Genomic DNA, 25809 nt, shown 5'->3' on the forward strand with positions numbered 1-25809 from the left:
AAAGGACTCGAAAAAGATCAACCTAGTTGGAGTGTCGTGAACCAATCAGAGTCCTCGTTTAAAAATGGAAACAAAAGTCGATATCAAGTCCTACCACTACGAGATCGACGCTCTGAAGCTGAACCACTAGTTACAACAACTTGAAGTTTATTTCAGTGTCCATCAGAATGATGAAGGGCAAAAGATCTCATTCGTGTGGTTGAAATTAGAGGGCCATGCGCTGACTTGGTGGGAGAGCCACACGAAAACCTTGAGGTTGGAGGAAGAACCTCCAGTGACTAAGTGGGAGGATTTCAAAACCCTCATTAAGTCACAATTTTATCCCATTGGGTACGTGGAGGACCAGTAGATTCGGTGGCATTACTTCAGGCAAAAGGCAGGCCAAAGCGTGCAGGAGTACACCACAAAATTCATAAAGATGGCTATAATGTTGGGTATATCTCCAAAGAACCGAAATGTACTCCTTAAGTATTTGGGGGGTTCGCACCATCATCTACGTGAGCAAGTGATGTTGTTCAAGCCCAAACAAGTGGTCGAGACTTGTGTACAGGCACAATATCTGGAGAACATAGGCCTGAAAAGAGCGCAATCAAGTGGATCGAAGTAGGAGGAGCAACATGAAGCTTCTAAGGAGGGGAAGGAGAAGCAAAAAGGTAGAAAAGAAAAAAAAAATACGACAACCACAACACACTAGTGCGAAGATCCTAACAACCACTATAGAAATTCTGCAAATTCTCTACAAAACTACCTCTAAGATCATGTAGAAAATTTGTTTGTAGATTAACATGATAATGCAATATACCAAAGCAAAATACTATAATCTACTTCTATTATCAATTTGCTTTGCGGAAGCTTAAAGATCTAGCTGAATCAGAGTTGAACACATATAACCATAAGAAGAAGAATCAATGCACATGAAACACAAAAAATACTTAGGGGAAAGCCTCAACTAAAAACCCCACTATCTGTATTATCATACAAGGTGGAAATACATCAAAACTACACAAAGCCTTAGCTCTCATAGCTAGCCAGCTCTCAGTACGATCCTCCTGGATTTTCACTGACAAACAAGGCTTCTCACAAAACTTCTCCTCTACCCTCCAAGCCTCCCATTTCCTTACACAGTTTCTCTGGGTGATCCTCCTGTTACCAAGTGTAACACTGATCACTCACACTGATCTCACACCTTGTAAAACTATGCAATCCTCAAGGAACCTTACCTTGACTGCATGATTTGGTTTCCTTTTGATCTAGGTGGATGTTGGTGGCCACCCACCTATCCCATTTGGACCCCCACAACTGTCTCTTTCAGTTTTTCAGTTTCCTTAATTATAACGCAGTTTACTATTTTTAGCAGTTTTTCGGGTCCTAAACTTTCAGAGTCGTTTTGAGGCCCTAAACAACATTTTTTTGCGAAATATATCGCCAGTGATTTATTTTGTTTGTAAAAAAATCATCTTTTCGGTCATAGTCCTCAAAGAGATCTTTCCAACGGGCTATCATGCGCATCAAACGGAGATAATACGACCAATTCGCGACCTTGGGAAGTTGGCTGTCCAACTCACCCCAAAACGAGGCCCACAATTTGGCATTTCATCTTCTAGGGTTAATTTTTGGGATGTGAAGGGTTTTCCATTGTTTCTCAGTAATAAATAGGCCTTTGAGCCTCATTGTAACACAGTTCAGAGGCATGTAGCCGCCACATCTCTTCTCAGAGATAATCTACCATCGCCCTAGCTGGTTTATTTTCATCTCTGTTTATAAGCATATTTCAGTATCCTACAATAATGAAATGAAGTATTATTTCCGCTGCATTTTTATGTATATGGTTATCTCTGTAATTTGTTGCGTTCCTGTTTAAATTTGGATCACCTTTATAGGCAAACATAAGCAACTGATAGTACATTATCCTTTTCTTTAATCTCAACTGGGTCTTTCTCAAAATAAACATGCGTGAGTTTCTGATGAGAGAATCTTCAGTTAATTGAGTACCACTAGTTGCATGCATGCATGCATCAACTGACTGATAACTCTCTATTAATTCCACAAACAGTTTGGAACTAATTTCACTGGACTTAACTCAATAATTTGAGTTAACTAATTACAACTCAAATATAACTCAACCTTATCTCCATAATTAAGGGATAATCTCCTTAATTTAAGGGATAATTGTTTGCATGACTTCAAAAAGACTTCTAGCTTGAATTTCTCCAACTAATTAATCCATAATGAATTAATTAATTATTTTCCAAGCAGCTAGTGAGACTAAATTCAAATTTTAATTCAAGGACAAATTAAAATTGGAATATTCTATTTTTGGAATTTCTTGTTGCTATTTTCAATACTCCCTCTCAACAATAAAGGAATTGAACTCAATCCCGATCCTGAACCTTTAGAATATTATGCATGCAACACTTCTCTCTAGTGTTTTTGCTCCAGAAACTCCATAAACAAAAAAAAACATCCAACCTGAATCAGAATGATGCCTCTGTCATCAAAGTCTCTGACTGTTATTGCCTCTGTCGACTGAAAACTCTGCACCTCTACGCTCTTCAGTATCTGACTGCTCTAGCCTCTGTCACTTTGATCTCTGGCTGCATCAATCTCACTGATTCCTCCCGCTACTATGTACTTTGGGCTCCCGTAGCAAGGTACAATCCATGAGATAAAACATCTCAATGGACCCTGTCCAATTTCAACCTTCTTGGGATTATCACTCCACATCGCCCCACTCACACCTATAGGTATGGCTGCATGTGATCCCTCTTCCCATCCGGCTCGAAATTTATCCCTATTGAAGGTCTTTGGATGAATGGATGCCTCCACCCGGCCTCCTCTCGCTTCTCTAGTTGTGGCTGCCCCACAACTTCTAGAAGTTGCTTCTCCAATTGTGGTTCCTCCACAATTGTCTGAGACTTCTTCTAGGACTGCATGTTGAGAGGTAATTTACTCTCCCTCTCAACCACCAAGTCTCTAATATTTGCCTTTCTCCTCAAGGCTTTGCATGCATCTTGAACCTCAAGAGCATACAGGTTCTTAACTCGTGAACCGATCTGTTTCACTCATCTTGTGGTGATGTCTCTAAGGAAAACCTTTCCCTTAATAAAAAACACATCATAGCCATGGTCTTCCAATACCACAACTGATACCAAGTTCTTCTTCAGTCCAGGCACATACTTCACATCTGTCAAGGTGATAGGAGGTCCATGCTCCCTCTGAAAAGCAACTGTGCCCACTCCTAAAACATTATACTTTTCATCGTCACCCATCTCTATGCGCATCTTAAGGTCTTTCTCCTCTAAGGTACTGAATAAACTTTTATCACCGGTCATGTGGAATGAGGCTCCATTGTTAAGAAACCAACCACAACCCATCATAGATGACACCATGCATGCGATGAGGTAAAGTCCATTTTGAACTGAGAGGCTAATGCTTCACCTTCAGATCCTTCCGAGGATCCCTTCTTGGACTTCTTTGATGGGAAATTAGTCGCATAATGACCCATCTCGTGACAATTAAAGCATCTTACTTTAGACTTGTCAACCTTCTTCCCTCCATGAGAAGAATTTAATTCGGAATGGGACACCTTCCCCTCCCTTTCCTTGCCTTACATGCTAACGCCATATTTTCTTCATCATCATCCTTGAATGAAGAACCATCTCGTGTGCTCCTCCTGATCTCCTCCTGCATGAGATCCGACCACAGTCTGATCCAGGTGGATGTTGGTGGCCACCCACCTATCCCATTTGGACCCCCACAACTGTCTCTTTCAGTTTTTCAGTTTCCTTAATTATAGCACAATTTACTATTTTTAGCAGTTTTTCGAGTCCTAAACTTCCGGAGCCGTTTTGAGGCCCTAAATGACGTTTTTTGGGAAATCCACCACTAGCAATTTCGTATTTCCCGTCGTAGTCCTCGGAGAGATCTTTCCAACGGGCTATCATGCGCGTCAAACGGAGATAATACGACCAATTCGCGACCCCGGGAAGTTGGCTGTCCAACTCACCCCAAAACGGGGCCCACAATTTGGCGTTTCATCTTCTAGGGTTAGGTTTTGGAATGTAAAGGGTTTTCCATTGTTTCTCAATAATAAATAGGCCTTCGAGCCTCATTGTAAACACAATTTGAAACAGTTCAGAGGCATGTAGCCGACACATCTCTTCTCAGAGATAAGCTACCATCGCCCTAGGTGGGTTATTTCTATTTGTAAGCATATTTCAGTATTCTCCATTAATGAAATGAAGTATTATTTCCGCTGCATCTCTGTTTTTATGGTTATCGCATCTCTGTATTTATGGTTATCTCTGTAATATATTGCATTCCTGCTTAAATCCGGATCACAGTCGTTCCCAATCCGACAATTTCTCCCTTCCGTTCATAGAGTCTTGGTACATATTCCAACTCTTTGGAAGGCCAAGGAGAGCAAGGCTCACCATATCATCATCGACAGTAGTTATTCCCACACTACCAAGCTCATATCTATAAGTGGTAAGCTTGTTCAGATATGTGGAAATAGTATCATTGTTCTCCATCTTGATTCTTCGAAGCTTGTCCTTGAGCACTAATTTCCTCTTATCGATACTATTCTGGTAGAGGTCCTTTAATGTCTTCCACATTGAATATGGAGTATCCTTCCCATGGAGACTCGAGACAATATGGTCTCAAACTCCCTCAAGGATGATCTGTCTCACCCTCACCACACACTTCTTCCACTTAGCTAACTCTTGTGCATTAGTTGAACCTGGCTTTGGGATTTCTTGATCAATGAAATCCTTCAAGCCGTTGTCTTCTAATACAGCCTCCATGCGATCTTTCCATGCTATGTAATTCGAGCTGTCATCCAAGGCATACTCGAGTCTCAAGCCATAGAACACCATTGACCAACCTGAAGTATGTTATGAATTTGATTTGCACCTGCAACCCCGAACTTCAAACTTCGAATTATCTTCTCAATATACTGTTCACAGCTTCGATAAACTCAACTCCGATACCATGTAGAAATTCTGCAAATTCTCCACAAATCTACCTCTAAGATCATGTAGAAAATTTGACTGTAGATTAACCCGATAATGCAATATACCAAAGAAAAATACTATAATCTACTTCTACTATCAATTTGCTTTGCGGAAGCTTAAAGATCTAGCTGAATCAGAGTTGAACACATATAACCATAAGAAGAAGAATCAATGCACATGAAACACAAAAAATACTCGGGGGAAAGCCTCAGCGAAAAACCCCACTATCTGTATTATCATACAAGGTGGAAATACATCAGAATTACACAAAGCCTTAGCTCTCACAGCTAGCCAGCTCTTAGTATAATCCTCCTGGATGCTCACTGGCAAACAAGGCTTCTCACAAACCTTCTCGTCTGCCCTCCAAGCCTCCTATTTCCTTGCGCAGTTTCTCTAGGTGATCCTCCTATTACCAAGTGTAACATTGATCTCACACCCTATAGAACTATGCAATCTTCAAGGAACCTTGCCTCGACTGCATGCTTTGGTTTCCTTTTTAGGCAAACATAAGCAACTGATGGTACATTGTCCTTGTCTTTAATCTCAACTGGGTCTTTCTCAGAATAGACATGCGTGAGTTTCTGATGAGAGAATCTTCAGTTAATTGAGTAGCACTAGTTGCATGCATGCATGCATCAACTGACTGATAACTCTCTATTAATTCCACAAACAGTTTGGAACTAATTTCACTGGACTTAACTCAGTAAACTGAGTTAACTAATTACAACTCAAATATAATTCAACCTTATCTCCTTAATTAAGGGATAATCTCCTCAATTTAAGGGATAACTGTTTGCATGACTTCAAAAAGACTTCTAACTTGAATTTCTTCAACTAGTTAATCCATAATGAGTTAAATAACTATTTTCCAAGCAGCTGGTGAGACTAAATTCTAATTTTATTTCTCAATTTTAATTCAAGGACAAATTAAAATTGGAATATTCTATTTTTTGCATTTCTTGTTGCTATTTTCAACAACCACTGTAACAACTACAACATTGGTGGCCATACAGAGGAGAAGTGTTGGAATTTGCATCCAAAGCTAAACCCGAAGAACAAGAAGAAAGATAATAAGAAGAAGAATCTCATGACCACTGATTCGAGCAACCAAGTTGAAATAAACTTGGACATGGATTAGAAGATCGTCTATACATCAGTGCAGAAGGAAGTGAATGTGAGTAGCCTTCAATAACATGAAGAGAAAGAAATGAGCAAACTCTTCCATATAAAAATACAGGTCAAGAAGACTAAGATTGATGCTCTGTTTGACTTCGGATCGCAGGCGAATCTCATTGCAGTAGAGCTAGTCAAGAAGTTGGGGTTGGAAGTTAGTGATCATCCAAACCCATATCCACTGGGATGGGTAAATAAGGATGCAGAGCTTAAGGTAACAAAACAATGCAAAAATAGATTTTCTATTAGTGTTGTTTTTATTGATGAAGTAGATCTAGATGTGGTTCCACTTGATGTATGTGGAGTCGTGTTTGGGAGTCCATAATGTACACGCGAAATGCAATATTCATGAGGAGAGCCAACCAATACCGGCTCATCAAGGATGGAAAAGCGTTCGTCATCAATGCGCACAACAACAAGTCGAAAATTTCATTGCTAAGTGCCAACCAAGCCAAGAAATCGATCAATTCCAGTAAGAAGTATGTTTTATTGTTTTTAAGAGAAATTCAATTCGAAGAGGAGTCAATAAGAAGCAAGGCATCCCTACAGGGGTGTACTAAGAAATATAAATAACAATTGGAGGAGTTGTTACATGCATACAAGGATGTGTTCTGAGAGCCTAAAGGGTTACCACCTATGAGAGAACTGGAACACAAGATCCAACTATTCACAGCCTCCCCATTGCCAAATATTGGGCTATACAAACAATGTGTTATAGAAGTAAGTGAGGTGAAAGAAACAGTTGCAACAACTGCTAGAACAGGGTGTCATTCGACCAAGTACATCATCATGTGGGTCACCCATCATCATTGTGCCAAAGAAGGATGGGACTTGGCGCATTTGTATAGATTATAGGGCATTGAATAAAATCACGCTCAAGAACATATACCCCCTACCCAGGATAGACGATCTACTAGATTAGTTGCAACAAGCAAAGTATTTCACCAAGCTAGACTTGAAGTCTGGATATCACCAGGTTCGAGTCAAAGAAGAAGATACATGGAAGACTACCTTCAAAACCAGGCAAGGTTTGTATGACTGGTTAGTTATGTCATTTGGCCTATGTAATGCACCAACTACATTTATGAGATTAATGAATGATATATTGCACCCTTTTATATATTCATTTGTTATTGCCTATCTAGATGATATACTTGTATATAGTGCTACTTGGGAGGAACATATTTCACATTTGACGTAAGTGTTGAAAACATTGAAGAAGCACTAGTTGCTAACAAATATCAAGAAGTGTGAGTTGGCATAGTAGTCGTTGGTGTATCTAGGGTATGTGATCAGTGGAGGAGAGCTAAAGATAGATCATTCCAAGATGGAGGCCATCATGAAATGGTCGGTGCTTACTAATGTTTCCGAGGCCAGGAGTTCCAATGGGGCAGCACAATACTTGAGGAAGTTCATAATCTCATTTGCTCATATCTCTCAAATCGAGAAACGAAATCAAATTTTGTAAGAAACCCATTTGATCTAACAAAAAATTCTTTCAAATGAGATATTTTCCACCTTCTGAAATGCTCCATGGAGGTCGTGGAACTTGCATAAATTTTGTTAAAGATTGTTACTTTATGTTTCATTCATCATAGTGCTTCAAACCCTCACTCCCATGGAGTCATAACCTGCTCTAATACCACTAATTCGAATCTTGGGGGGAGGCCCCCAAGATCTAAAAAAATTGAAATGGAAAAAAAAAAAATGAGACTAATCCAGATCTTGGGGGGAGTCCCCCAAGATCTGAAAAAATGAAATGTTAGAAAAAGAGAGGAGAACACACAATGAACAAAACCACATAAATTTTTTCATTAAAATGGAGAAGTGTAAAAGCAACTATGTGGTGGACAATATCTCCTTTTACAAAATGCGACTTGTTACTTCTAGCCTTTTTTAGTTACAATACAAGGATAAATTTCATGGGTGTGTAAATACTATGGGTGAATGAATACCAGGGGTAGATGCCACTTCCAATACCATGGCTAAATTCCATAGGTGGATGAATACCATGGGTGGATAAATACCATGGATGAATGAAGGCTATGGGTGGATGCCACTTACAATACCATGGGTAACTACCATGGGTGGATGCCACTTACAATACCATGGGTAACTACCATGGGTGGATGCCACTTTCCATTCGGATAAAAAAAGTAATGCATAAAGAAAAATTACATTTAAATGTGCTCTTAATTTGACACATTGTAGCTTTTCTCAAATCAATAAACTTCACCAATATATCATCCTCCTCTTGTTTTTATTTTATTATTATTCATTTATTTTCAAAAGGCGACAAAATCTATCATGACTAAGTGTCAAATAATAGTGAGGGCAACCATCACTAGGTGTTATCTATGTCTAGATAAAAAACACTTTCCCTGTAAATGACTAGCTAGTGCTTCTTAAGGTGACAAACTTCTACTCGTTATACATGTTTCCTTTTGTTCGAGGAAGGTGACTTCTTCGCTAATTTAAATAGGTTTTAGGTCTTCTTCGAGGATCAAAAAGTCGTTGTAACTTATATAAAATCCATAATAAAGCTAATCTTCATTATCGTCATTGCTTAAGTTATCTTTAGTGGAGTTATGTACTTTCTAGTATCTTTTAGCCTTAGTCCCATATATGTGATTAGTGACCACCTTTGGTTGCAATTTAATTGCTCATCCAAAAGATTCATCTATATTATCTTTTACATTTTTGGTTTTTAAGAGAAATGTGTATCCATAAAAAAATTATAAAACACTTCCCCTTATTTTAGATGATACTTAAAGTAAACAATATTTTGCAAAAACTCAAAACTTTATTACGTTGAGAGGTGCTCTACAACCCAGTATGGGGTGGATGTGAAGCATAAATGTTTAACATTTAACAAATTTAATCTATTGAATTAAGACTTCTGTGATCCATATCAAGTTTTTGGGACATGCTTTCAACGATAATAACATGAAAATTCATTTGTCGACGTGTTTCGAACCAAGAAGTGTGGTTTATCGTTAGGACAAGATGACGAATCAGATCAAGACAACAAATTAAATAGAGAGACTGATCACTCAGACAGCTAGAAAGAAACGAATACTTTTGACCAAAAGAAATGACTACATTTGACTTGACTAATGTAGCCATTTCTTTTGGTCAAAAGTAGCCGTTTCTTTCTGGCCGTTGGAGTGATTGGTCTCTCTATTTAACTTGTTGCCTTGATCTGATTCTTTTTCTTGTTCTAATGATGAACCACACTTGTTGGTTCAAAACGCATAGACAAATGAATTTTGATGTGATTATCGCCGAAAACATGTCTCAAAAATTTAATCTAATGTCAATGTCGACCTAGTATAGGGTAGATGTGTAATGTAAATGTTTAACATTTAACAATTTTATGTTGACTAATTTATTAAAAAAAATATTAAAAGTAACAAATAAAAAGTTAAAAGTAATATAAAGCTATGTAAACATTTGAAGGTTGGTTCAATTAATAACAAAAAGTTAAAGTTAAAGTCAATTTGTTATATTTTGATTTTGTTATTATATTGTGTATATGCTTTGTTACCATACCATGGCTTATCAATACCATATGCAAAAAAACCATAACTTATTTCACAATCAAAATATTTTATAACAATATGACAGGATTATTTACCATGAATATTTACCCCCACTTTATTGTGGATATTATTAACATGCAAATAGGGTTTGTTACAATAAAATGGACCAATACCATGGCTTATCAATACCATAGGCCTAAAAAACACAACTTGTTTCACAATCATAATATTTTATAAATATTTAATTTTAATTCAATTCAATAACTTTTTAAATTAATTATAAGAGGAAAATGTTATCATTAGTTTTGAGATAACTTCTCTCTTCATTACTACTAAAAAGATTCCCATATGAATGAAATCAAGGTTTCAATAAAATAAAAAATGAGAATATTTTGATATATAAAAATGTGAAATATATAATATAAATAATATTACTAAGAACCAATATAGATCCATCTTAACTATGGACCCACCCATGAGAGCAAACAAATTGAGTAACAAGAATAGGGGAAAGATAGTGCATGATTGTTTAAGGTTTTTTATTATTGTATGTTCTTTGACATGATTAATCCAAGATACAAGTCTAATATTTTACAACCAATTGAGTTTTTTTAATTTAGATATTTTCTTAAATGCAATATCATAGAATCAAATTTGAGAGAGAGAGAGAGAGAGAGAGAGAGATGGAATTGGAGGGGGTGAGAGAGGGAAGAAAGAACAAAGACAAAGAGAGATGGAGGTGGAGAAAGACGTGTAGTGACAAGGGAGAGGTGTGGAGAGAGCAATGGGGAGAGGAGGGAAGAGAGAGGGAGGGAGATAGCAACAGAGTTAGAGGGAAGAGAGAGAGAGAGAGTGATGAGGGGGAGAGGTAGAGGGAGGTGGGAGGGAATGATAGAGAGAGGAAGGAAGTGAGGGAGGACTCAATAGAGAGAAGGAGAAAGAGATGGAGTTGCAGCGGGAGAGAGAGGGAGGAAAGAAAAAAGACACAGAGGGAGAAAGGTGGAGAGAGAGAGAGAGAGAGAGAGAGAGAGAGGGAGAGTAAGAGAGAGGAGGGGAGAGAGATATTGAGAGAGAGTGTGCATATTTGAGGGTGAGATAGAGAGAGGGAATAAAAAAGAGACACACTAATACAAATATAGATATTATATAACTAGCATAGATCCATCTTAACCTCGAATCTATCAAGCATTGAGAGTGATCAAATCTCTTGTGGTGCAATCATTTTCTCAAGTTTTGCACTAAAAAAAGAGGTTTGCACCTCAAGAAATTTGATCCCTTTTGGCGTTGGATAAATTCGACGTTAAGATGGATCTATGTTGGTTATATAATACTATATAATATCTGCATTTGTATCTATGTGTCTCTTTCTTATTCCCTCTCTCTATCTCACCCTCAAACATACACACTTTCTCTTCATATCTATCTCTCTATCTCCCCCTCTCTTCGTCTCCCTCTCTCTATCTTAACCCTGAATCTATCAAGATTGAGAGAGATCAAATCTCTCAAGGTGCAAACTTTTTTTTTTGAGTGCAAAACTTGAGGAAAGGTTTGCACCTCGAGAGATTTGATCGCCGAGAAATTTGGGGAAAGGTTTGCACCTTGAGAGATTTTATCGCTCTCGACGCTTGATATATCCGAGGTTATGATGGATATAGGCTGGTTAAAAACTCTAGACTATTTCAACTATTATTATCATTAAAAATTCCAGATACCACTTAAATAAATGAATTTGAGATTAGTAGAGAAAACAATTGCCCTCAAAGATAAAGATGTAATGTTTAACATTTTGACTCGAGATAACATAGTAATAATAATAAAAACTTTATAGTTGATGGTTTTTCCCATAATATTCTTAATCCATTATTTTTTCTATAATATTTTTTGATATGATTTATTTAAAAATTAATAATTAAACCAACCTAAATTCATTGCACATAAAAATCAAATCTTTTCTCTTTCCCCCATTTAATCAATCCATAATTAAAATAAATCTAACTAATAACCAATTTTCCCACCACTCTTTAAACCTAATTGAAAATCATATATATTACGGACATTCTCCAAATATACATGGCTGGGCTAGGGTTTCATATCGTGATACCAATCAGTCTTGTTTTTGCTTAGGCTAGGTTTTAATGTTGTATTACCAATCAGTCTGGTATGCCGTTCGAATCTGCTTCTACTCGGAACCCTGAGAATCAATGGAGGTAGGCTATGAAAAGCCGCTCAAAGAGAACTCCCACTGCTTGATGGGTGCGAATTCGTTCAAAACAATAGTGTTTATAGCAGAGCAGAACAGTGCTTCAAACCCACGGCGTTTGATATAGTGGTATTGTCCCGTAAGTGTTAGTGGTTGCTCCAACAACATCCATGAGGTCATTTGCTCTTCGAATTTTTCCACATATTCCGAATTCAAATTTGGAGAGAGGCTTAAAGTTTGGAGAGAAAATGGCTACATAGATGTTGTTCGGAATAGTTCAGTTGAAGAGGAATCTTAATCAGGTGTTATTGAGAGGAACAAAGGTTTACAAAATCGTAGGAGTATCGTACATAGGCTCCAGAAAAATGGTTGGAAGACCCAGAGGTTAGAAAGAAAAATCTAGGGTTTACAGGCAGTAGAAACGTCGGTTATGAAGGTTAACAAGCTGGAGGAAAGTGAAGATGATTAGCCGAATCCTATTTGGAACATAGAAGGACGAGGAGGAATAAACGTAGGCGGAGGAGGTCAAAGGAGCTTCAGTGTGTTTCTTCGGATGGTGCCAACGGTGTATCTGCTGATCCTGGTGATTGGAAGAGCAGACAAGAGAGTGTGGACTACTCTATGATATCGACTCTGAGAAAAAAGGAGGATGAGGAAGAGCAGGATGCAGTCAGAAAATAGCTATAGGATGCATGATAGGAGCACAAGTTTCCTTCTTTTGAGATAGCACGCATCATAAGCATGGCTGTAAGCATTTTTTCAGGAGAAATATTTGAGTAAAACTGGATGGACAGCACAAGCAAGCACAGGAAGTCGGGACTCCATTATAGAGACATCCTATTCCAGGTATGAATTCCTAAACTGTGTTCGAATTCAACATTATTTAAGGTTCTCTATTTGGCTGGATCTATGCATGATATCCTAAAACATTCAATTAAGTGCACGGTTGTCTGATCTTACATATATTCGAAAGTGTCACTTTCAAGGTAACAGCTGATTCCTCTACATCGAGATACCTTGATAGGTATTTTATGCAGTTGATATCAACTTGGCTGCCTTACCTGATCATAGTTCAATATTAGATTTGCTTATGGTAATACGTGGGTTGTAAGTACAGTCCAACCATTGTAAAGCTTTGAAGTTGATCATGAAGAAATGCTGGGCTGTTGAGACTAGCTCGTTCGATGTAATTTGCTTATACTTTTGTCTTGGTGTTTTTTTCTCTTAGTTCATTTTTTTGCGCAGCTAGAAAGATCTATATCTAAATCAGACCGACAATCTGGTACCGGTATAGTACGTACATTAATCCATCAGGATTTTGGTTCAGGTTGTGCCCATGTCTGGGGTTCTCCCTCCGTTTTATATACTCCATATTCCTGGCTTCAGAATTGGAGAACTTCCTTGATCCTGAAACAGAACTTCCATGACAAACAAAGCATTTGAAGCAGGTTGAGAGACTGGTTTTGTTTTCTGATCTCTTTACAGGCTTTGATCCTATATTTATCATCATAAAAGCTACCTGTAAGTAAATAGTGTAGATATTAGACCATACAGTAAGCTGGCACTCCATGCAAGCTATAGTAGATAAGACTTGTAATCATTTTGTTAATAGATGCACAACATCTCTCATCCCTTTTGTTTTTCATTGAGCACATGAGGTTTTCAGTGCAAAGATCCTCACGTTTCAGGTGCAGCACTGGCCCGCCCAGGCTACAAAAACCATTTCATGATACCAGTAATGATCCATAAATCTATTTTGCATTTCTTGTTCATGGCATCTCTGATCCCACCAGTCGTCAAGCTCCTGAGTCTCTGAATGAGGCTGCAGACAATCAATGTCACCCTTGTCAGCTGAAGGGTATGTTCGTTTACTACACTGGGTTTCCTATCCAGTTTAGAACTTGCTAGAGCAGAGTATAGTTCTGTTGCTTGGTTTGCAAATGAAGTGGTAATCTTTCTACTCCTTCTGTAGAGAAGTCTATTTCTATTGCGAGACCTTTGATCCAGTTTACTTTATTTCAGGGGAAGCAATCTTTACTGGATGCTGTTTCATTCAATATATAAACTATAGTTTCAAAATATCCTTCAATTACTATTGAACAGAGAATATTGGATCTGCAAAAATTAATTCCCTTGACCATGCAATCATTTCTGTTCGGTTATTTGTTGCCTTCCCATTTGAATTTCAGATAATTGAAAATTATTTTTGGTCTTCATTATTTCTGTTGATATCACCACCAGTACGCTCACCTGAGTTTGCACTAGAAGCATTGCCAAATTTTAATTTATACCTCTTTGACACAGGTGGGTTCGAAGGAGACTGTGGACTGCTTGTACCCAAATCTGTCCATTCATGCAAAACAGAATCTAATCTTCTTGGAGTAGGAGATAGTATTTTGTTCAAAAGGAGAAAGAGACTCTAGGATATCTTGGGTATCTTGGGCGATGTGCTCCTGTGTTTCTTGGATGGTTCTCATCTGATTTTAGCTCAAATTTGGGCTGGATCCTATGGCTTCGTGTTAATTATTTTTGGGTTTGGTTTTTAATTCTCTCTTAGTTTTTAAATAGGTCATAAGCTAAATGACATGAAAAAGGAGTTGACTCTGCACTATGCAGATGGAATTTTGATAATTTATGGTCCATGGACCTTTTGGCCATTTGCTCAAGGTTTCTTTAATTGCCTATGGAAAAGTGCACTTTCACTAAAATTGACTGTCTGTTTTGACCAATCAAGTGCTGCTGGATGTTGAAACAAGATATATAGTCACTCTCATCTGCTTTTCAATATCTCTTAGAAACCTGAGTTTTTCAATGATAACCAAATGAATGTTGCAATGTTGGGTCTAAATCATCTTCCACAAAAATGTTAAATTCTTCTTTGAAAAGGTGTAGGTATGCTTGCTTGCCTGCCTTCTACTCTCCTCCTTTGTGTGGCCCAAAAGTAATAATTCTAAATTCGTTTCTATGCTATCCTTTCCCATGCTATCCCTACATGGTTCCATGGAATTGTTTCTATGACTATAAAGACCTCCACTGACCTATACTAAAAAGTATCCTACGCTACATCATTTGTGAGGATTTGTTTATGATAGCATATAAGCCCGAATATACTATGCTCTTTATATCAATGGGGTGGCTAGAGGGGTAATGGCCCCTCCTACTAACCATAATAGTTGATTGCTTGTGGGGCAAGTGTGTTTACTTGATCAGCCTTCCCGTCTACTATGGTGAAAAAACATTTAATTGGCAATAGCCTCTGATATCCCTTTAGCATTTTATCCTAACATATTGTTGATCAATTAATTGTTATTAATGCCAAAGGGATGTCTAGTTGAAGAAGAAAATTGCATAGTCTTAAAGAGGAGTTTAAGCCCTTTCCAACGAGTATTTTCATGCCTCCTAACTTGTTGAAGAGAAATTAAATTTTTAAGTTGAAATATATCTATTTTTGGCAGATAGGCTCATATCTCATGAACCTTGTGAAGTGAAGAAGAAGCACTGGTTTTGGTTTCTGGTTTCTTTGGGTTTTGGGTTATGGTTTAAACTTTATAGCGACACTGTTCAGTGTTGATCAGATTTTGAGGTTTCCTTTTGAGCTATCCTTGGAGGACAGAACTTGTCTTAACTCTAGCACATATCTAGTCCTAAATTTGGCCAGGCATTGGAGGAATTTTAGCCTATCTACAACTCAGAATTTTGGCCTCTTTTAGGCCTACAACAGACAAGAGTTGGGCCCCTTTATGTGAATTTCAGCCCTGTGGAAAAACAAATTCTAAGGCCTATGAAATTCGACCCCGAGGCCAGAACTTCAGCCCCCTTTTGTGGCCTGTGGTATCTCAATTTGAGACAGGGTTTTGGCTTCCTGTCACAGCTTGGGTTCTGAAGCAAAGAGGTATATTTGGGCCTGGTTTTTTAACCTTATTTGGAGTAGGCTTTGGATAAATTTTTGAGGAGACTTCGGGTTAGTTTTTGGACAGACATTGGATTAGTTTTGAAGACCTTTGTGTTGCCATTATGGTACAGGATTGGAGCTATGGCATAGGTGTTGTCCTTGATGGCAACTCTATGTGGTGTCAGATCTCAGTTCAGGCTTTCAGAATGAAGGAAAAGTCATATACGCAGGTTCATCTAGACAAAGTCGCGTATACACGCGGGTTGGATGTTTCGAAGGCGCGTATGCGTATACACGCACTTTCATGCAAGGAAAAGCGCGTATATGTTGGAAAACTTACCTTTGGTCCGTGGTAGTTAGTCCTTGGTATTTGAACCTAAGGTTTTGGACCATGGTATCTCGTCAGAAGTGTTGCCCCCAAGTATTGAGCCCGTGGTATTGTGTTATTATGGTTTTGGATCGTGGTATTGAGAAAGGCCTAAGACTATAAAAGAGGGAGGAGATCATTTGGCAAAGCATCTTTGGAATCAATTGAATATCTAACCTGTGCTAGATCTGAAACTTTTGTGATTGGGGTTATGGTGCAGATCTGGATCTGAATGAAGGAAGAACCTAAGCGCATAAAGAAGGATAAGATCTATTGATGGGTCATAATCTTTAAGGCTTGAATGATAGTATATCTGTATGATCTTGATCTGTTCTGTAAGGCGCACGCTTGATCTATAAATCTGATAATCTGGGTTAACTTGTATTTGATTGTTTGAAATAGCAAATTATCCTTTATAGATCTGTACGCAGGTTTAGCAAAGGAAAACGACATATACGCAGGTTGCTCCACATACAGGAGCGTATACATGCACGTTTCAGGTTGTTTAAGTAGCGTATATGTATTTTATTGTGATCTAGCTCCCTCTGTTTGTTGCTACAATGTTCTGGGTTCAGAATTTGGTATATGGTCACTATTACTGTGTTCTGGGTACAGCTATCAGAGAAGTGTTAATTGTGAATCAGTTTGTTCGGTTGAAAAGGAGTTTGGGTAAAGCAGAAATTTTGATGATTGATTGATGTTCATGGATCCAGTCTGAAAATTTATGAAACGTGGTCCCTAGAAGAAAGAGAAAGTTATAGCCTTCAGTAGGCCAACACCTACGTACTAGTATCTTGGCTAGTACGGGAGCTAAGGGGGTTGTAGCTCCTTTCCAGGAGAAGCTGGAAAACGAGAGAGGGTTGTAGCTCTCTGCAGGTTGTAGCCTGCGTACTGGTAAATGATTGCACCAGTACACTGTAAAAAGAAGTTTCTAATTAAAAGAAGATAGAGACAAATTGCAGCCGGTGGTTTTCACCCACATTGGGTTTCCACCTTATATCTTGTGTTCTTGTGTGTGTGACTATCTTTTGTTCTGCTTTTACTGGTCTGGTTATTGTTTATTTCACTCAGATACACAGATTAATAATCAAGATCTGAAAGATAAAGTAAATTATAAGTTTGCTGTAGCTGTTGTTGCTGTTGCTGTAGCTGCTGTTGGGGTTGCTGTAGATGTTGTTGCTGTTGCTGTAGCTGCTGTTGGGGTTGCTGTAGCTGTTGTTGGTGTTTGTTGTAGCTGCTGTTGCTATTGCTGTAGCTGCTGTTGGTGTAGCTGCTGCTGGTGTTGCTGTAGCTGCTGTTGCTGCTGTTGGTGTTGCTGTAGCTGCTGTTGGTGTTGCTGTAGTTGCTGTTGCTGTTGTTGTAGCTGCTGTTGGTGTTGTTGTAGCTGCTGTTGCTGTTGCTGTAGCTGCTGTTGGTGTTGTTGTAGCTGTTGTTGTAGCTGCTGTTGCTGTTGCTGCTGCTGCTGCTGCTGTTGCTGCTGCTGCTGCTGTTGCTGTAGCTGCTGTTGCTGCTGTTGCTGTAGCTGCTGTTGCTATTACTGTTGTTGCTGCTGTAGTTGTTGTTGCGATTGCTGCCGTTACTGCAGCTGCTGAAATACACTGTGAAGGCCGTTACAGCTGCTGAAATACGCTGGAGGAAATAGAGGCCATGTGAGGGTCCAACAGAACAGAAACAGGGTGCAGCAGAACATAAAGAGGGATGAAGGACCAACAGAATAGTAGGCAGTCGAAGGGGAGAAACAGCCAGTAGAAAAACAGTCATGCTGAAGCATTCACTGTGACAATGAGAACATAAGCTTGAATAGAAAATTGTTCTTTATACAGAGTTTAGTGCAGCTAACAGAAGATTGACTAAAGCTGTGTGAAGACATTATCAGAGAGAAAAATGGCTATTGGAGACTATGTGTGGGCAGTGTGCAGAGTTGTAAAGACTCATTCTTAAGAAGACTGGTTGTCATTGATACTCTAGCCTGGTGACTACAGTGAAGCTGTAAATAGACAGAACTCAGCAAAGAAGAGTTCTGAGAGCAAAAGATTACCATCAAACAGTGCCTTGGTAAATAGGATTGGAGTCCTTGGGTTGAAGCCTCAAAAGTAGGAAGGATTGAAGTCCTTGAGAGTTTGTGCTCCTAAGTCCAAGATTGGTGTCTTGGCAAAATAGAGTTGGTGCTCTGGAGGTTGGAGCCTCACCAAAGTCCAAGTTGGAGCTTGGCAACTGATTGCAACCATCTATATATTGTATCTATTTTACTGCACAGTTTATATTAATAAAAGCATTTATTCTTGCTGTTCATCTTGTGTTCTAAATATATATGTTTTAACTGGTAAAACAATAGTGGGAAAAAGAAATATTGATTCACCCCCCCTCTTAGTATTTCCAACATTAAATATTTTGATGGCATTGTTTATTGCTTCAACTTCTTTTGGATTGTCAGATCCTAAAAGTAGTGTATTTTTCAATGTTATCAAGATTCAAAACGAGACTGGTCATTGAATCAGTAGACCCCTTGAACTGGGAATCTGTAAAAAAACTAGACGAAAATAGATTGACCAAACATACTTAAAGTATTAAAAAAACCCATATATATTCATGTGCATCCATATACATTCAAGCGATTTATATGCAAATATGAATTTTTTGTCCGTTTATATAGCAAGAGTGCATAATACCAAAATAGCACCCAGTGCAATGAATCTATGAAGCAAAATACATCAAGATATAGGCTCTAAATGGCCTATGGAGTTTAAATTAAGCATAGTACTTAACCCCTACTTGCATAACCAGTTCATCCAAAAGACATAATAGTAATTGCACATCCTTCACTTGATTAGATGCTTCTACAAATTTAAAAAACATAATGTCTTTTGGGCAAGCAATTAAGAGATTTGAAATGGTGCAAGTTTTTCCATCAATCCATCCTCTAGAGACAATTGTGCACCTTATTTTGGTCCATGGGTGCTTGTACTCTGTAAGGTACTCTTTTATTCTTTGGACCTCATTTTGTAGAAGTGATCACCTAATATCATGAAAACCAGGGCCTTTGAAGCCTGAATCACATGCAGTCATAACATTAATCAGAGGTTGATAATATGTAGAATTAGCAACATTGAAAGGCATTATTGCATCATACCACCATCTAGCAATGCATTTCCAAGCAACTTTCTTCTATTTGGTATCAATGGTGGGTTGGGCACTAGGGGTGGTGTGAGGTGCAAATAAATAGTCAAGATTTCTTGCACATGCCCTTCTCAAAGTAAATGAACTAGGGCCAGAAGCTCATCTCCAAGTCTAATAGGGAAACTAGAGGAATCTTCAAAACTTGGGATATGTGCTTCAAGATCCAGGTTGATGAAAGGAGCATCATCATTTTTACTTTTGCCGATGTCCTTTTTAACTTTATTGTTCTTGCTCTTGCTCTTGCTCTTTTCTGCTAGGTAGGCTTTGATCAAACCTATCATATGATTCTTTAGGTCATCAAAGACTTTCTCACAATGTTCTACTTGGCCTTTGCAATGAGCTATGTGTTCCTTAATTCTATGGATTCCTCCACCTTCAATCACCTTGCCACAGTAGTTGCAAACATTTTTGAATTTTCCATCATCATTCAAATGTTAATGTAACTATGTTGGATCATTGTTGCTTTTAGGGGCAATGACAACCTATCCAACAACAAAAAAAGAATCTGCATGCAAAGGCCTAGCAATTCTTACTTTTTAGGGAAAAAATTAAGAGAAATACAAGAAAAAATAAAATAGAAATTTGCATAGAAATCCCTAGCTTTCTAGGGTGAGAAAAACAATAATTTATAAGAGATACAAATAAAAATTTAAATAGAGATCTGCATAGAAAGCCCTAGCAATTCTAACTTTCTAGTGTTAAACAAAATATTTTCTAAGAGAAATACAAGGAAAAATTAAAATAGATATCTGCATAGAAAACTCTAGGTTTCTTTTTAATTCATAAAGAAACAAACAACATTTTTTAACAGAAAAATAGAAGATGATTAGGTGAATTGACATACTTGGAGAAGCCTTCCAAAAATTGAGAACAATAGTTGCTCCAAACAACAGCAAAAAGCTGCTCTAAAAATCTATCCAAAACCCCTTCTGTCACCTCCAAAAATAGCTGAAAGTAACTCCACAATTTTTGACAATTTTTTTTGAAGCAACTTTCAATTTCTTCAACAAATTTTCTGTAGCTCATCTCTTTGACCACCAGCTCCCCAAATCTGCACAAAATCCTCCCAAGAACAGCCCTGCAAAATAGCAAATATCTCTCCAAAACCCACTCAAACATCTCAATTCAAGATATTCAAGAAACTTGAATGAATAGTGTGAGTGAAATAGATGAGGTGACTTTAAATAAGTTTGAGAGGGGCTGGAGTTTCCATTTTTGTGGGCCAGTGGCCAAGTAAGAGAGAAAAAAGAAAAAGCAAAACAAGCCCTTCGTGATGTGTTGTATGTGGCCTTATCGAACCCATTGGTTCAGTGAAAATGGCTGGTTAGGTACCAGATTTGCCAAAAATAGTTCCTGAGGCCAGTCCGAACCAGTTTTGCCCTCCAACCAGTCGCACTGGCCAATACAAGACAAACTCAGTCCGATTTTGATAACACTAGTATCATCTTCAAATTGAAAATCGGAAATAGGGTTAGATGACATTTTTGAACCTTCCAGTTGTTGTGATGATGGGCATAGAGATCATTTTGCTAAGGGTGTTAATTTTATCAACCTTGACGACTGGCAATTTATTACCTAACAAATCACTTCTAAATTTATTAATTGTGGATTTGCTGAATAACAACATTGTTGGAATTTTAATAGGTAAATAAAAGATAAAAACAACGGAAGCAAAATTTTACAATGTCATACACATGCACATACAAAATTATGCCTTTCACATCTGTTGCCTGTTAACTTTAGTTTTATAGCATATAAGGCTTTCCTTCTTGGGAAATTAAATGCCCACTGAGAAAATTACAAACAACAAAGCTTGGAAACTTTCCAACTAATAAAACCTTTTTACTGCTTAGTTCTGCAGCAAAAATCTGCGAAGCCTGTACTTCAATCTTGTTGGCTGCTGGATTCTTTTCCCTTGTTGCCCCTCTTGTTCCCTTCCTATGGAATCTGCACACTTGAATGAATGTTCTCCACCCAATCACTGAGATCCTCACTATTTCACTATCTTGTGATCACTTGATGTGTCTTTTCACTTATCCTTGCCTTGCTTTTGTAAGTTTGAGTTATTGTTTGAATCCATAGCTATAATCTCCAAATGAGTGATGGTTAAGATTAGATCTCAACTTTATTTGAGATTTATCTAATCACTAATGCTAATTACTTTGCATTGCATTAGATTAATTCACTTTTTTCTTGTAAAAAAGGAAATTACTTAAATAATTTCTTTAATTAAAGTAATGTGCTAAGATTAAAAGTCCTTTGGAGGACTTCCACATGTATAGACGCTTAGGCCTCTGTGGAAGTATCTATACGATACTATCATCATCAACAGTCCCTCTTAGTGAGGAAGGTACTTATGGAAGAACCCTTTGGAACTAGCTTTCCTTTCGATTTTGGCACATTGTCCCATGCATCATCCTTCACCACGGCTTTGCTTAAAACCTCCTGGTCTGTTGCCTCTTCAATGACGCTATTGATTAATGTCATTTAATTCAAAATTTATTTGAAGGCTTGCTCTCCTTTAATGTGCTCGTAGGAGTATCCCTCAATGTTTGCTCAAACCACCTAGGTCTCCTGACATAATTGGAAAGAGATAATGACTGCTTTCTACTTGAGGTAGACTTCTCGAATTGCAAGTTTATGATTGTTGTTTTCTAGCTTCCTCTTCCCCACAAGCACATGGATGTATACCGGAGAAGTAAAGTTCCTCAAGTTTCCTATCTCTGACTCCAACCCTGTGAAAGTTTTCTTAGGAGTTTTGTCCCCCAATATCTTGTGAGGACTCCTGTTTGGCACAAATATCGCAGTGTTACATGCTTTTGCCCAAAGAAACATAGGCAGATCCTGGATATGTACCATTGCGTTGACAAAATTAATGATGGACCGTTTCTTTCTCTTTGGACTCCCATTCTAGTGAGAGGGTTGGATGAGACTATCGTATCCTTCTTGATACCAGCGTCCTTGCAGAAATTCTTGAAGTCATTGGAGGTGTACTCATCCCCATTGTTCGACCTCAAGACCTTGATCTTCTTGTCTATTTGGTTCTCTACCTGGGCCTTGAAGACCCTGAACCAATTGGAGGCCTCATCCTTAGTCTTCATGAAGAAGATTAAGGTTTTCTTGGAATAGTCATCGATTAATTCGATATAGTACAACACTCTTTACACTTACACCACCAATATTGGTAAACACACATATGAATGAGTGAGATCCAAGATCCCCATTGACTTACTGTTGCTGCTTTGAAAACAGCCTTGGTATTCTTGCCAAGTTCACACCCTTTGTAACACTCTGCTAGTCAATACTGGAATTTGGGAAACCAGTGACAATCTCCCTCAGGATTGGCAACACTGTGTAGCACAAGTGTCCCAACCTCCTGTGTTACGAATCACATTTTGTTCACTACTATGTACTCATGTACCAAAGCCTGAACAGGTTTGCCTTTCAACTTGTATAAGTTGACCTCACTAACCTCAATGGTCACTAGTGTGTCCAGGCTAGGATCTTCTTGATGGATGAGCACGTGCCCATTCCCTAACATGACCTCATATGCTTTGTCCTCCATCACTAAGACTGAGAGGAAATTCTTCTACAATTCTGGTACAAACAACATGTCCTTGGCTTCCAACTCATCTTCCAACTTGAGTTGGAACTTTCTCCATTAGACTGCCAAGCAACTCCGATGCTTTTGTCATGTGGCATGATGCAGTAGTGTCCAAGTACCAAGCTCTTTTGGTGATGTTGCTGGTAGATAGACAAGACACCAATGGGAAGTCCTCGAATTTTGCTGCAAATTCATCAAGTTGTACCTTTGTTGACGCTGCTGCTGTTTGTTGCGACTAACCCTACCCCTCCTTATCAGGATAATGTGATGCATAGTGCCCATTCATGTAGTAAATGGAGCACTTCAGTCTTCTCAAGTCCTTCTTCCTTGGCTGTGACTTCTCATTCTTGCCTTTGGAACCCTTCCTTTTGCTCTTCTTTGCTTGATTGAACAAGGCCAAGTTCTTCTCTCCATCTCGTTGCCTTAGACTCCTCCCAAACCTCTTTTTGGATGCAATCATCCCAAAGCCTCTCCTAATTGGGAAGCTTCTCCTGAGCATAGACTCTCTTGACAAATGGTTCCGGTGGCTTGGTGAACCCATTCAGTGCCACATTGATGAGTTCTGTCTCATCCACTATATTCCCAGTGGCTACAAGCTGGTCTAGTATCTGGTTGGTCTTCATGAAATAGTTGGCAACAATATCAACGTCGATATCTGGATGGATTTGAGCTGGTTGCTCAAGATCATCTTCCTATTCATGTTATCATATTAAAGGTTCACTAGATCCTGAAACATCTCTCTGGCCGACTGCTTCTTTTCCATGTGTGGGATCAAACGATTCCTTACGGTATCCATAATAACTTTTTTGGCTCTAATGTCCTCATGAGTTGCCTTGAGTGCTGCAGCTGTTCAGTATTGGTACAAGAATAACTTTTTCTTTCATCTTCCGAAAGTCATGTTCCTCTAAATGCAAGGTCACCCTCACTTTACAGGACAAGAATTTAGATGCTCCATCCACCCAGTATTCAAATTTGAGATTAGTTGTTGCCATTTTTAGATTTGATAAAATCAGCTGTGCTAAGTTCTTTTAGCACCCACAAGTATAAAAATGCTGCTGGTTTATAGATCCGCTAAGATCTTTTTACAGATTTGATAGATTTGCTACAATTCTCTGTGGATCTATGCTTTGGCTCCTTAAAAAACCCACAAAAATTTAAATTTTTCAAAACCTTTGACTGGTATGGGCTCCCTCTCTCCTTCTGAAGAATGACAACCAAATCACTGTTGTGATCTGATGTGCTATATGGACTGTTCCTGCTTGCTAATGTCACCCTATAAGGTTTTGTCCTAACCTGTCAAGTCGTATGCTGTCTTACCCCACTTTCATACTTGCTGGAATCTCCTGTAGTTGCTGTTGTCACTGTCTTGTGCTGTGCACATGTGGCTCTCACACGTACAGTTGTTGCAGTCACCTGTTACATGCATGCATGGCCGCTGCTGTATATCTTACCGTGTACAGTTGCAGTCATCTTTCTTCAGGTCTCTGTCTTGTGCGTGTACAGTGATTGCCGTCTACCTGTGCTGTGCACACACGGTTGCTGTCATCATCTGTTACCCACATGTGTGCATATACGGATGTCACTTATATGGTCTGTTGTGCCTTCTATATGTTACCACTGTGTCTGCAACCTTGACTTTCTGTGGATTTCTATGCAGAAAATAGTATGGCCTCCCTTGCCGACACAATTTTTCTGAATTTGGCTTATTTACAAAACTTAGAAATTGGCCTCCTTAGAGACAATGCTGTGATACCATTTTAATTTTACTAGCCCCAGCTACTGGCAATTTATTACATAGCAAATCACTTGCTGTAAATTTACTAACTGCAGATTTCCTAAATAAAAGCATTGCTGGAATATTATCAGGTAAATAAAATATATAAAGATTGGAAGCACAATTGACCAATCTCATGCACATGCACACCGGAAATTATGCCCTTCAAATCTGCTGCCTGTTAACATTAGTTTTGCAGCATACAAGGGCTTCCTTTTCTGGGAAATTAAATGCCAATTGAGGAAAATTACAGACAGCAAAACCTGGAATCTTTCCAGGTGGCAAAACCCTTTTGCTGCTCAGTGCTGCAGCAAAAACCCTCAAACCTGTCCTTAGATCCTGCTGGCTGATGGATTCTTCTCTTGGTGCCCCTTGTTCTCTTTCTATGGAATCTGGACACTTGGATGAATGACCTCCATCCAAGATCCTCACGATCCTGCTGTCTTGTGGTCACTTGATGTGTCTTTTTTGTTAGCTTAGTTTTCCTTTTATAAGTTTGAGTTATTGATTGAATCCAAAACCCTAAACTCCAAAGTGATTGACAGTTGAGATTTTCTACTTCGCTTGAGATCAATGGTTGAGATTGATTTATTTCATCAATACAAATAGTCTTTGCATTTCATTAGATTAACTCCCTTTTTCTTATAAGAGGAAATTACGTCAATAATTCGTTCAATTAAAGTGACTTGCTAAGGTTAAAGGTCCTTTGGACAACTTCCACCTGTCCAGATACTTGGACCTGGGTGGAACTACCCATCAGATGCTACTATCATTGAGAAGGGAATATACAAGGACAACGGAGAGGGAAGGAGAAAGGAGAAACTCTTGTTTTAATCCCCTAGATGAGTTAAAAATGGAAGAGAGTTCATCATTTACAAGGACAGCAAAAGGGGCTATTGAATAAGCATTCTTGGATTTTGTTCAATCAATGTCGAATAAAAGACTAATATTAGAAGGTTTTTTTGAGGAAACCCTAGTTCCTATGTTACCAGAAACGAGAAACGGGAATGAAACGAAAAACCTCAAGTAGACGAGAAACGGAGTTTTGAGATTTCGCATTCAAGA

The 25809-nt window shown here is 38.5% G+C and overlaps 1 long non-coding RNA gene across 1 annotated transcript in view; it reads left to right on the top strand.

Moving 5' to 3' along the window:
• The first annotated feature begins 11775 nt into the window (after positions 1–11775).
• Positions 11776–25809, top strand: part of LOC149216028 (uncharacterized) — a 29394-nt gene continuing 15360 nt past the window's right edge. Inside the window, exon 1 of the long non-coding RNA XR_016251057.1 lies at positions 11776–12776. This is a non-coding gene — a long non-coding RNA (uncharacterized LOC149216028). The remainder of the gene's footprint in view (positions 12777–25809) is intronic.

This window comes from Pinus tabuliformis, chromosome 1_1, assembly GCF_031772625.1.
Source record: "Pinus tabuliformis cultivar Carrire ecotype Pingquan chromosome 1_1, CPIR1, whole genome shotgun sequence".
In the NCBI taxonomy this organism is placed as follows: domain Eukaryota; kingdom Viridiplantae; phylum Streptophyta; class Pinopsida; order Pinales; family Pinaceae; genus Pinus; species Pinus tabuliformis.